Source organism: Mesoplodon bidens, assembly GCF_964165515.1.
Source record: "Mesoplodon bidens genome assembly, chromosome: 1".
Lineage (NCBI taxonomy): Eukaryota > Metazoa > Chordata > Mammalia > Artiodactyla > Ziphiidae > Mesoplodon > Mesoplodon bidens.
In genome coordinates this window covers 141,391,255-141,403,640 of record NC_138176.1, presented here as the reverse complement: position 1 = coordinate 141,403,640, position 12,386 = coordinate 141,391,255, and the positions used below count along the sequence as shown (strand labels likewise).

Below are 12,386 nucleotides of genomic sequence, written 5' to 3'. Positions count from 1 at the left end.
CACAGCCTGGCAGTTCACTTCTTCAAGGCCACCAGCCAAATCTCTAGCTTTGAGTCTCTCTGACTTCAGGGAAGTTGTGGCACCTCTTTTTACCTGATGAGGTCAACTTACCTAGGATAGGCTTCTTTTATATTAACTCAGATTCAACTGGCTAGACACTTGCTTATATCTGCCAAATCCTCCGACCTTTGTCAGGTAACATAATTTAATCAGAGAAATGAGATGCCATCCTGCAGGGTGTGTACACAGGGGTGGGGCAGGAATCTTGGGGGCCATCTTAGAATTCTGTCTACCACAGCCTTTTAACTTTGCTTAGGGTGTCATTTCTTGTGAGAAGTTTTATATTTTTATTAAATCAGTCTTATCAATTATTATGTCTATTACTAAGACTACAGATATTATGATTTCTGCCAGTAGTGTTCAACTTAGACATCCACCCTGCCCAAAATGTTAAAAATATACTATATTTTCTCTTAGGCAAATATATTTTAAGCCAGCTTTTGTTGTTACTTGTGTGTATGAAGGATAAAACGTTGAGTATTTATCATATAATCACTATATAATGTGAAAAACAGCTAATCATACTGGATATGATATTCTGCATTGTTTCATCTTTTTTATTGCATTTTTATTACAAAAGCAATATTTTAGAAAATTTCAGATAAGCCAAAAAATGAAAATTTTAAAGCCATCAGTAACTCCCACCAGAGCAGAAGCAAGAAGAACTACAGTCCAGTAGCCTGCGGAACGAAAACCACATTCACAGAAAGATGGACAAAATGAAAAGACAGAGGACTACGTCCCAGATGAAGGAACAAGATAAAACCCCAGAAAAACAACTAAATGAAGTGGAGATAGGCACCCTTCCAGAAAAAGAATTCAGAATAATGATAGTGAAGATGATCCATGACCTTGGAAAAAGAATGGAGGCAAAGATCAAGAAGATGCAAGAAATGTTTAAGAAAGACCTAGGAGAATTAAAGAACAAACAATCAAGAGATGAACAACGCAATGACTGAAATGAAAAATACACTAGAAGGAATCAGTAGCAGAATAACTGAGGCAGAAGAACAGATAAGTGACCTGGAGGACAGAATGGTGGAAATCTCTGCCGTGGAACAGAAGAAAAAAGAATGAAAAGAAATGAAGACAGCCTAAGAGACCTCTGGGACAACATTAAATGCACCAACATTTGCATTATAGGGGTCCCAGAAGGAGAAGAGAGAGAGAAAGGACCAGAGAAAATATTTGAAGAGAATATAATCAAAAACTTCCCTAACATGGGAAAGGAAATAGCCACCCAAGTCCAGGAAGCTCAGAGAGTCTCAGGCAGGATAAACCAAAGGAGAAACATGCTGAGACACATAGTAATCAAATTGACAAAAATTAAAGACAAAAATTATTAAAAAGCAGCAAGGGAAAAATGACAAATAGCATACAAGGGAACTCCCATAAGCTTAACTGCTGATTTCTCAGCAGAAACCCTGCAAGCCAGCAGGAAGTGGAACGATATATTTAAAGTGATGAAAGGAAAGAACCTACAACAATACTGCCCTTGCTGGCTAGATCCAGCAAGGATCTCATTCAGATTTGACAGAGAAATCAAAAGCTTTACAAACAAGCAAAGCTAAGAGAATTCAACACCACCAAACCAGCTCTACAACAAATGCTAAAAGAACTTCTCTAAGTGGGAAACACAAGAGAAGAAAAGGACGTACAAAAGCAAACCCCAAAAATTAAGAAAATGGTAATAGGAACATACATATCAATAATTACCTTAAATGGGGATGGATTAAATGATCCAACCAAAAGACACAGGCTGGCTGAATGGATACAAAAACAAGACCCATATATATGCTGTCTACAAGAGACCCACTTCAGACCTAGGGACACATACAGACTGAAAGTGAGGGGATGAAAAAAGATATTCCATGCAAATGGAAATCAAAAGAAAACTGGAGTAGCAATACTCATATCAGATAAAAAAGACTTTAAAATAAAGAATGTTACAAGAGACAAGGAAGGACACTATATAATGATCAAGGGATCAGTCCAAGAAGAAGATATAACAATTATAAATATATATGCACCCAACATAGGAGCACCTGAATACATAAGGCAACTGCTAAGAGCTATAAAAGAGGAAATCAACAGTAACACAATAATAGTGGGGGACTTTAACACCTCACTTACACCAATGGACAGATCATACTGACAGAAAATTAATAAGGGAACACAAGCTTTAAATGACACAATAGACCAGATATATTTAATTGACATTTATAGGAAATTCCATCCGAAAACAGCAGATTACAATTTCTTTCCAAGTGCACATGGAACATTCTCCAGGATAGATCACATCTTGGGTCACACATCAAGCTTCAGTAAATTTAAGAAAATTGAAATCATTTCAAGCATCTTTTCTGACCACAATTCTATGAGATTAGAAATAAATTACAGGAAAAAACGTAAAAGATACAAACACATGGAGGCTAAACAATATGCTACTAAATAACCAAGACATCACTGACGAAATCAAAGAGGAAATCAAAAAATACCTAGAGACAAATGACAATGAAAACACGATGATCCAAAACCTATGGGATGCAGCAAAAGCAGTTCTAACAGGGAAGTTTATAGCAATACAATCCTACCTCAAGAAACAAGAAAAATCTTAATTAAACAATCTAACCTTACACCTAAAGGAACTAGAGAAAAAAGAACAAACAAAACCCAAAGTTAGTAGAAGGAAAGAAATCATAAAGATAAGAGCAGAAATAAATGAAATAGAAACAAAGAAAACAATAGTAAACATCAATAAAACTAAGAGCTGGTTCTTCAAGAAGATAAACAAAGTTGATAAACCTTTAGCCAGACTCATCAAGAAAAAGAGGGAGAGGACTGAAATCAATAAAATTAGAAATGAAAAAGGAGAGGTGACAATGGACACCACAGAAATACAAAGCCCCATAAGAGACTACTACAAGCAACTCTATGCAATAAAATGGACAACCTGGAAGAAATGGAAAAATTCTTAGAAAGGTATAACCTTCCAAGACTGAACCAGGAAGAAACAGAAAATATGAACAGACCAATTACAAGTAATGAAATTGAAACTGTGATTAAAAATCTTCCAACAGGGGCTTCCCTGGTGACGCAATGGTTAAGAATACGCCTGCCAATGCAGGGGACACAGGTTCGAGCCCTGGTCTGGGAGGATCCCACATGCCGTGGAGCAACTAGGCCTGTGCGCCACAACTACTGAGCCTGCACTCTAGAGCCTGCGAACCACAACTACTGAGCCCTGCGCCACAACTACGGACACCTGTGTGCATAGAGCCCATGCTCTGCAACAAGAGAAGCCACTGCAATGAGAAGCCTGTGCACCACAACTAGAGAAAGCCCATGCACAGCAGCAAAGACCCAATGCAGCCAAAAATAAACAAGTAAATTTATCCAAAAAAAATACTAGCAAACGGAATCCAACAACACATTAAAAGGATCATATAACATGATCAAGTGGGATTTGTCCCAGGAATGCAAGGATTCTTCAATATCCTCAAACCAATCAGTGTGATACACCACAAATTGAAGAATAAAAACCATATGATCATCTCAACAGATGCAGAAAAAACTTTTGACAAAATTCAACACCCATTTATGATAAAAACTCTCCAGAAAGTGGGCATAGAGGGAACCTGCCTCAACATAATAAAGGCCATATACGACAAACCCACAGCAAACATCATTCTCAATGGTGAAAAACTGAAAGCATTTCCTCTAAGATCAGGAACAAGACAAGGATGTCCAGTCTCGCCTCTGTTATTCAACATAGTTTTGGAAGTCCTAGCATCGGCAATCAGAGAAGAAAAAGAAATAAAAGGAATACAAATTGGAAAAGAAGAAGTGTAAAACTGTCACTGTTTGCAGATGACATGATACTATACATAGAGAATCCTAAAGATGCCACCAGAAAACTACTAGAGCTAATCAATGAATTTGGTAAAGTTGCAGGATACAAAATTAATGCACAGACATCTCATGCATTCCTGTACACTAACAACAAAAGATCAGAAAGAGAAATTAAGTAAGTAATCCCATTCACCAATGCAACAAAAAGAATAAAATACCTAAGAATAAACCTACTTAAGGAGGTAAAAGACCTATACTCAGAAAACTATAAGACACTGTTGAAAGAAATTAAAGATGATACAAACAGATGGAGAGATATACCATGTTCTTGGATTGGAATAACCAACACTGTGAAAGTGACTATACTACCCAAAGCAATCTACAGATTCAATGCAATCCCTATCAAATTACCAATGTCATTTTTTACAGAAGTAGAACAAAAAAATCTTAAAATTTGTTTGGAGACACAAAAGACCCTGAGTAGCCAAAGCAATCTTGAGGGAAAATGGAGCTGGAGGAATCAGACTCCCTGACTTCAGACTATACTACAAAGCTACAGTAATCAAGATGGTATGGTACTGGCACGAAAACAGAAATATAGATCAATGGAACAGGATTGAAAGCCCAGAAGTAAACCCACACGCTAAGGTCAACTAATCTATGACAAAGGAGGCAAGGATATACAATGGAGAAAAGACAGTCTCTTCAATAAGTGATGCTGGGTAAACTGGACAGCTACATGTAAAAGAATGAAATTAGAACACTCCGTAGCACCATACATAAAAGTAAACTCAAAATGGATTTAAGACCTAAATGTAAGAGCAGACCCTATAAAACTCTTAGAGGAAAACATAGGAAGAACCTACTGTGACATAAATCACAGCCAGATCTTTTTTCATCCACCTCCTAGGGAAATGGAAATGAAAACAAAAAAAAAACAGATGGGACCTAGTGAAACTGTAAAGCTTTTGCACAGCAAAGGAAACTGTAAACAAGATGAAAAGACAACCCTTAGAATGGGAGAAAATATTTGCAACTGAACCAATGGACAAAGAATTAATCTCTGAAATATGTAAACAGCTCATGCAACTCAATATCAAAAAAACAAACAACCCAATCAAAAAATGGGCAGAAGACCTAAATAGACATTTCTCCAAAGAAGACATAAAGATGGCCAAGAGGCGCATGAAAAGTTGCTCAACATCAGTAATTATTAGAGATATGCATATCAAAACTACAGTGAGGTATCACCTCACACTGGTTAGAATGGGCATCATCAGAAAATCTACAAACAATAAATGCTGGAGAGGGTGTGGAGAAAAGGGAACCCTCTTGCACTGTTGGTGGGAATGTAGATTGATACAGCCACTATGGAGAACAGTATGGAGGTTCCTTAAAAAACTAAAAATAGAATTACCATATGATCCAGCATTCCCACTACTGGGCATATAGCCATAGAAAACCATAATTCAAAAAGAATCATATACCCCAGTGTTCATTGCAGCACTATTTACAGTAGCCAGGACATGGATGCAACCTAAATGTCCATTGACAGATGAATGGATAAAGAAGATGTGGTATATATATGCAATGGAATATTACTCAGCCATAAAAAGGAACGAAATTGGGTCATTTGTAGAGACGTGGATGGACCTAGAGACTGTCATACAGAGTGAAGTAAATCAGAAAGAGAAAAGTATTGTTTATTAACACATATATGTGGAATCTAGAAAAATGGTACAGATGAACCAGTTTGCAAGGCAGAAATAGAGACACAGATGAAGAGAACAAATGTGTGGACACCAAGGAGGGAAAGCGGGGGGTGGGGGTGGTGGTGTGATGAATTGGGAGATTGGGATTGACATGTATACACTAATATGTATAAAATAGATAACTAATAAGAACCTGCTGTATAGCAGAGGGAACTCCACTTTGCTGTACAGTAGAAACCAACACAACGTCGTGAAACAACTATACCTCAATTAAAAAAAAAAAAAAAACTCCCACCAAACTGATTGGACCTCTATTAGCATTTTAGTGCATTTCTTTTGAGTCTTTTTCCTGTAAACATTAATATATATGTTTTTTAAACAAAATAACCTCACAGTGTGCTTTGACTTTTATAACCATTTTTCTTAAGACTTCATCATGATCACCTTTCTATTCTCTCCCTATTTTTCTAATGGTTATGCCATATTGCACTGTAATGATTGCCAAAATTTATGTAATTAACCAACCATCAGTTTAGATTGTCAGCAGTCATCTGCTGTGGCAAACAATGCTGCAGTGAACATCACTGTAGGTAAACCCCTCTGTCCATTTGTGAGATTAGTATTTTCCAAGATTATCTGATTATAGATCCCTGTTTTTGAGAAGTATCTTACAGAAGTAATGTTTCACAAAATACATGGCAGGAAGCACTGCATTATTTTTTATATTTGTTGGGTTTTAAATTTTGTATTTGTAGCATCTAAGAGTGCTAATACCAGCCCTCTCCCACCCCTGTCCCTGAATATACACGTTCCTGCCCAGTGAGTACTTCTCTCTGTGGCCCCTTGTGCAGGAAAGATACTGAGTGACTGAGAATTAAATGCCATCCGGACTGAACTGTAATTGATGAGATACCTGTTTGTGAGCCATGGAGTGTTACATACACCACCTCTATGAGATGCTGACTTTGCCTCTGAACACTTCTCTACCACAGATACATCCAGAGCTCCTGGTCTCTTGTCAGTAATGGTTTTAAAACAGGTATATGTACACAAACACACAAGCACATGCTCTCTCTCTGTCTCTCTCTCTCTCTGTCTCTAAATGCTGGAGTTAGTAATGATAGGGGCTAGTTTTCCCCAGAACTTAACCCTGAGACATTATTTTCACTGAAATGAAACTTAGTTAAGCTTTCAGGATTTTTTGGCAAAAGAATTGACTAGGAGATATTTCCATTTAAAATGTTGCTGCTGGGAAATAACCCCTTACCCTTATGCAGTTGAACTAAACACATCTGATGACACCATTTCTTGTTTTACAACCTTGTAACTTATAAATTTGGTCCATGGACTAAGCATCATCAACACCCAGGTGTGTATTAGGAATGCAGAGTCTCAAGCCCCTCTTTAAAGCTTCAATTAAAATCTTCATTTAACAGTATCCCCACGTGATTTATATGTATGTTAAACAATTTTTAAATTCCTTTAAAAGATTACTGAGAGTTTTTTAATAATAAACTTTTTAGTTTAGAATGGTTTTAGGTTTACAGAAAGTTATAAAGATATTATTGAAAGATCCAATATGCTCCCTTGCCCAGTTTCCCTTGTCTTAACATCTTAAATTAGTCTTAAGATATGTTTGTCATAAGTAATGAACCCATATTGATACTTCATTATTAACCAAAATCCATATTTTATTGGGATTTCCTTAGTTTTTACCAAAGGTCTTTTTCTGTCCCAGGATCCCATCCAGGAAATCACGTAACACTTAGTCATCATTTCGGTGCCTCTAGATTTGACAGTTTCTTAGCCATTCCTGTTTTTGGATAACCTTAAGAGTTCTGAGGGGCATTATATAGGGATTTTGTAGAATGTCCCTCAATTTGGGTGTGTCTACACAGTGCTTTTATGATGCAGTTTGTGAATCTGATGTACATGGTGGCATCCTTTAGTAGTTTCCAAGAACGAGGATTTGGGGATCAAGCCTCCTGAGTCTGATTCCCATCTTTACTGCCTGCAAGGTGTGTGACCCTGGGCAATTTATATAATTTCTCTGGGCCACAATAGAAAGGATCAGTAATAGATCTACTTCATGGGGTGGTTAAGAGGTAAGAGAAGATAGATCATGAAAAGGCACTTAGAGCATGGCACAGAATAAATTCTTTGTAAGTATTAGCTGCTAGTATTGTCATAATTATTGTTGTCAAAATAAGAAATAGGCTTGTTTGTTGAGGAACTCATGGTCCAATGTGGGAGACAGACAGAAACATAATACCTTTTTAAGTGCTGTACGATTAAGGTCAGTGTTCTCTTTCCATATTGTTTTGATTTTCAGGCAGTCAGTTTTGGAGGTGGATTTGTACTGATCAAGGTTTGGGGCTTGGAGATACTAGACAAATTCCTGGAGTGCTGGAAATGTGGGGAATTAGTTTAGAATAAAAGGTTTTGTGTCAAGGATATGTGGATGATACAGTTGAAAGAAACTCAGCTGAGTGTGCTGTTTACAAGCAGGTGAAAGTTGGAATGCTGGAAATGTTTGGGGGATTAGTTCATAGCAAAATGTTTGATTGAGGATATGTGGATGGTATAGTTGAAAGAAGTTTATCTGAGTGTTCTGTGCTGTTCACCCTTGTGTTTGGCCCTTTGGAGAGCACATTGAAACGTGTGGTAAATGTTTTGTTCCATAGTCTCATGCTCACTTCTTCCAGATATCAAATAAATGTAAAGTATAGGCTGTGAGCAGGTTACTGGATATTTGAAGAGGGGAATTGGAAGAGAAGAGAAAGATTAAATAAGACAGAAATAAAGTGGTCAACGTAGTACCTAATGTAGTACCTACCTTGAGACAAAGGAAAGATTACAGACTTTGTATATTTTCTCTTACGAGCTGGAAAGCAAGAATTCTTTTGCCACTTTGAGGCATTCATGGAACTAACTGGAATCTACTTTATGAGACATAATAAAAGTCTTGATCATTTGGATAGATTTTATCATATATATATATAAATAATATTTATATATTATATATTATATATATAAATAATATATATATAAAAAAATAAACCTTCTCATACCCAATTTAAAAAATTTTTTTCAGAGTCTAAAAGTATGGGTCTTAGTAGCTATGTTTTCTGAATCACATTGTAACTTTACTGATCTATTTATTTCTCATAGCTTTCCACAAAATTATTAAAGATTGAGTTACTCCAGGTCTTTTTTTATTTCTCTCTTGCAGTTCTACTTATTGAGCAAGTTTGTCCTATAGTAACAACTCAGCCATCTGGCCTTATACTAATTACACAGTTGCACGATGACTGGTTCCCTAATGATGGCTATGGGAAATTCCTAACATATAGCCTTCATGTTTATATATGTTGTGTAGCATTCTAATTATTTATTCTTAAAATGCTCTCACATCATCAGTAAATTTCTTTAGCTACTCAAGGATTGATCAGCATAGCACTATTGACATTTTGGGCTGGATGACTCTTTCTTATGGGGAGCTGTTTAAGATGTTTAGAAGCATCCTTGGCCTTTGCCCACTGCATGCCAGTAGCACTTCTCCCCCAGATGTAACAACTGAGTTGTGTACAAGCATTGCCAAATGTTCGCTGGGGGACAAATTCACCCCTTGCTGAGAATCACTGAGCTAACCTCTTGTATACAAGTAATTGCTAAGGACATATAACACAATGGATACTTGTACTGACTCTGGAGTCATGAAAACCCAAATTCAAATTCTAAGTCTACCCACCCAAACTGTTTACTGTTTTACTTTTCTCAGCTGCCAAGTGGAACAGTGATAGTTTCTAGTATGTACAATAGCATTATTTTAAAGATAAAAACAAAATATATATAGATACAGTTACATATATACTTGTTTATATAAAGAACCTAGCACAGCCCACACAATCAAAGGCAGTGGTCCTGGCCAGGTGGCCAAGGATTATCAAAGTAAGCTAGAGGAAGTGTGAAAAAGGAAGGGAAAAATAATAATAATAAAAAGTTAAAAAAAAAAATAAAGGACCTAGCAAGGTTCTTGATGAAAAGGAGATACTCAGTAAATGTTAACTCCCTACCCTGCAACTTTCCCTTGATGCTAAGGATATTATTCATATGTCCATTCATACATTTACTCATTATTCATTACTCATTCATTTACTCATTACTCATTATTTAAACTACAAAACATGTACTTATTGAAATCGAGCAGGGGATATTGACCATGTGAAATAATAAGGAATAACACATATTAACTTTTTGGCTACATTTAGAAACAATATAGCATGAAGACTCATAGTGCTGGCTGTAGATTTTAATATAACTGGTTATAAGACTGATCTGTATCACTTTTGTGAGATGGGGAAAATTACTTAGTTTTGATTTCTTTATTTCTGAAATGAAGGTATTAATAATATCTACCTCAGAGGGTTGTTATAGTGATTAAATGAGACAAATGCTTGACACATAGTAGCATTCAGTAGTACATGGAAATTATACAGTGGTACCAATGAGTGGTATGGATGAGAGCCAGTACAGTTACAGAGGTCTTCAGTGAGGAACTGGCATTTGAACCAAGCCTTTAAAGATGTGCAATATTGATGTAAGTAGAAAGGAAGAGAATGGACATCCTGAGCAAAGGCACAGGTAAGAACGGAGAACTTCAGAATGTCTGGGACACAATAAGTGTATCTGTTTTTGAAGCTGAAATGTCCTACAGGGAAATAGTCTGTATTTTTTAGGCAGAGAATATAATGAAACTTACAGAACTGCAGAACTGGAAAGGATCTTGAAGTCACTGAGTCCAGATTATTCATTCTTCTAATAAGAAAACAGAGGCCTAGAAAGAGCAAGTGATTTGCTGAAAAGTCACTTAGTCTTTGGAAGTGTTAGTTCTAGAACCCAGAATCACCGTGTTGCCTCTTAGTCTTTCCTTGTCCTTAAAAAGTATAGACAAAAACTATTAAAATAATAGGATATGCAAATATTCTTTATTTTATAAATTAATTTGCCAAAAGCTGTACTTTATTCAGTAGCTAGACTTAGCCTGAATACAGGCAACTAGCAATGCAAACATATAACAAGACAGACAAGGCCCCTCCTCTCATAGAACTTCTATCGGAGAAAATCATCACAAATTAATTTTTAAATAAAAAATATTAAATAGTGAAAAGTGCTATGCAGAAAATTATAATGGGGTGATATAATATAGAATGAGCAGAAGGCTACTTTGAATTGGATGGTTGAGCAAGGCTTCTCTAAGGGGGATATCAGAGCCTAGATCTGAAAGATATGATCTTTGAATTCAGTGGTAAAAGGCTTCCAGTCAGAAGGAGCAGCTAGTATAGGGGTCCTCAGACTGAAATGAGCTTGGCAATATTCAAAGTAAAGAAAGAAAGGCCAGTGAGGCTGGATTTAGTGCAGAAGAAGGAGTGGCAAGAAAGTTAGGTCAGCCTAGGCCGGATCATTTTGAGTTACGTACACCAGGATACAAAGTTCAGATTTTATTCTAAATGAACTGTGGAGCCACTGGAAAGTTTTGTGCAGGGAGTGGTCTGATCTGCTTTATGTTTTAGAAGATCACTCTAGCTGCTGTTTAAATGATGGTGGCTTGGATTAAGGTAATGGAGGTGAAGAGAAGTTTAGATATTTGGGATATATTTTGGATGAATAATAGCTATTGGTGATGCTCTGAATGCGGGGGTGGGGGTGGCGTAGGGAACAAAAAACAAATCAAGGAGAATCTTCAATTTCTGATGTTAATAGCTAGGTAGATATTTAGGTACCATTTACAAAGATGAGAAAGACCGGAGAAAGAGTAATTGGGTGGGTGGTGATTTGGAGGAAGAGAGGGAGCAGTCTACATTTACCATACCAAATTTAAGATGTCCATTGTTTATTTATTCAACAAATATTTATTGAGTATCTATCAACCCCTTCTCTGGGCTTTAGGAATATCAGATTAACAAAAGACAAAATTCCCTGCCCTTTTGGGGTTTATATTCTAATGGATGATTCAAAAAATTAAAAATAAGGTATGTGATGTGTTGATGGTGGTAAGTGCTGGGGTAGGATATGTAACAAACAGTGTGGTTAGATCTGGGAAGGCTTCATTGACAAAGGGATACCTCCAAGTCTCCTTGAAGTTGTAAGGGGGTGAGCCATGCAGATATCTGCTGGAAGAACGTCATGGACATCCAACTGGAAATGTCAAGTAGAAAGATGGATGTCTGAGTCTAAATTCTAATTAGAGGTTAGAGTTGAAGGAATAGGTTTGGGGGTCTTTTGCACAGAGATGATATTTCAAAGGTGGGGGGGACCAGATGACATCACCAAGAAAGAGTACGTAGGTAGTGAAGGAAGGAGCTCCTGCAGCCATCCAGTATCTGAGGACTGAGGAGAAGAGGAGACAGCAGGAGAAACTTAGAAGTAGCAGCACTGAAGCAGGAGGAAAAACAGTACACGTGGTATCAGAGAAACCGAAAGAGACATTTGAAAAGAGAGGACATTGGATATTGCTAAGAATTCAAAAAAGATATGCATAGATGCAGTCACTGGGTTTGGTAACATGGAGCTAGCTCACTGACAGCCTTGACAAGAGCAGTGTCCGTGGAGAGATACAGAAAGCCATGAGACTAGTTGAGAGACTGTGAAAGTCAAAGAGGGGAGAGTTGTTAAGAGAGAAGTGCTTGAGAAGGGCATGCAGATCACAGTGAAGGGTTTGGTGTTTGAAACTTCATCCATAGTAGTATGAGGGAGGGCAGA

At 37.0% G+C, this 12,386-nt stretch overlaps 1 protein-coding gene across 2 annotated transcripts in view; it reads left to right on the top strand.

Annotated features, from left to right (window-relative positions):
- ATP10D (ATPase phospholipid transporting 10D (putative)) overlaps positions 1-12,386 on the top strand; it is a 128,691-nt gene that overhangs the window by 62,935 nt on the left and 53,370 nt on the right. The window lies entirely within an intron of this gene.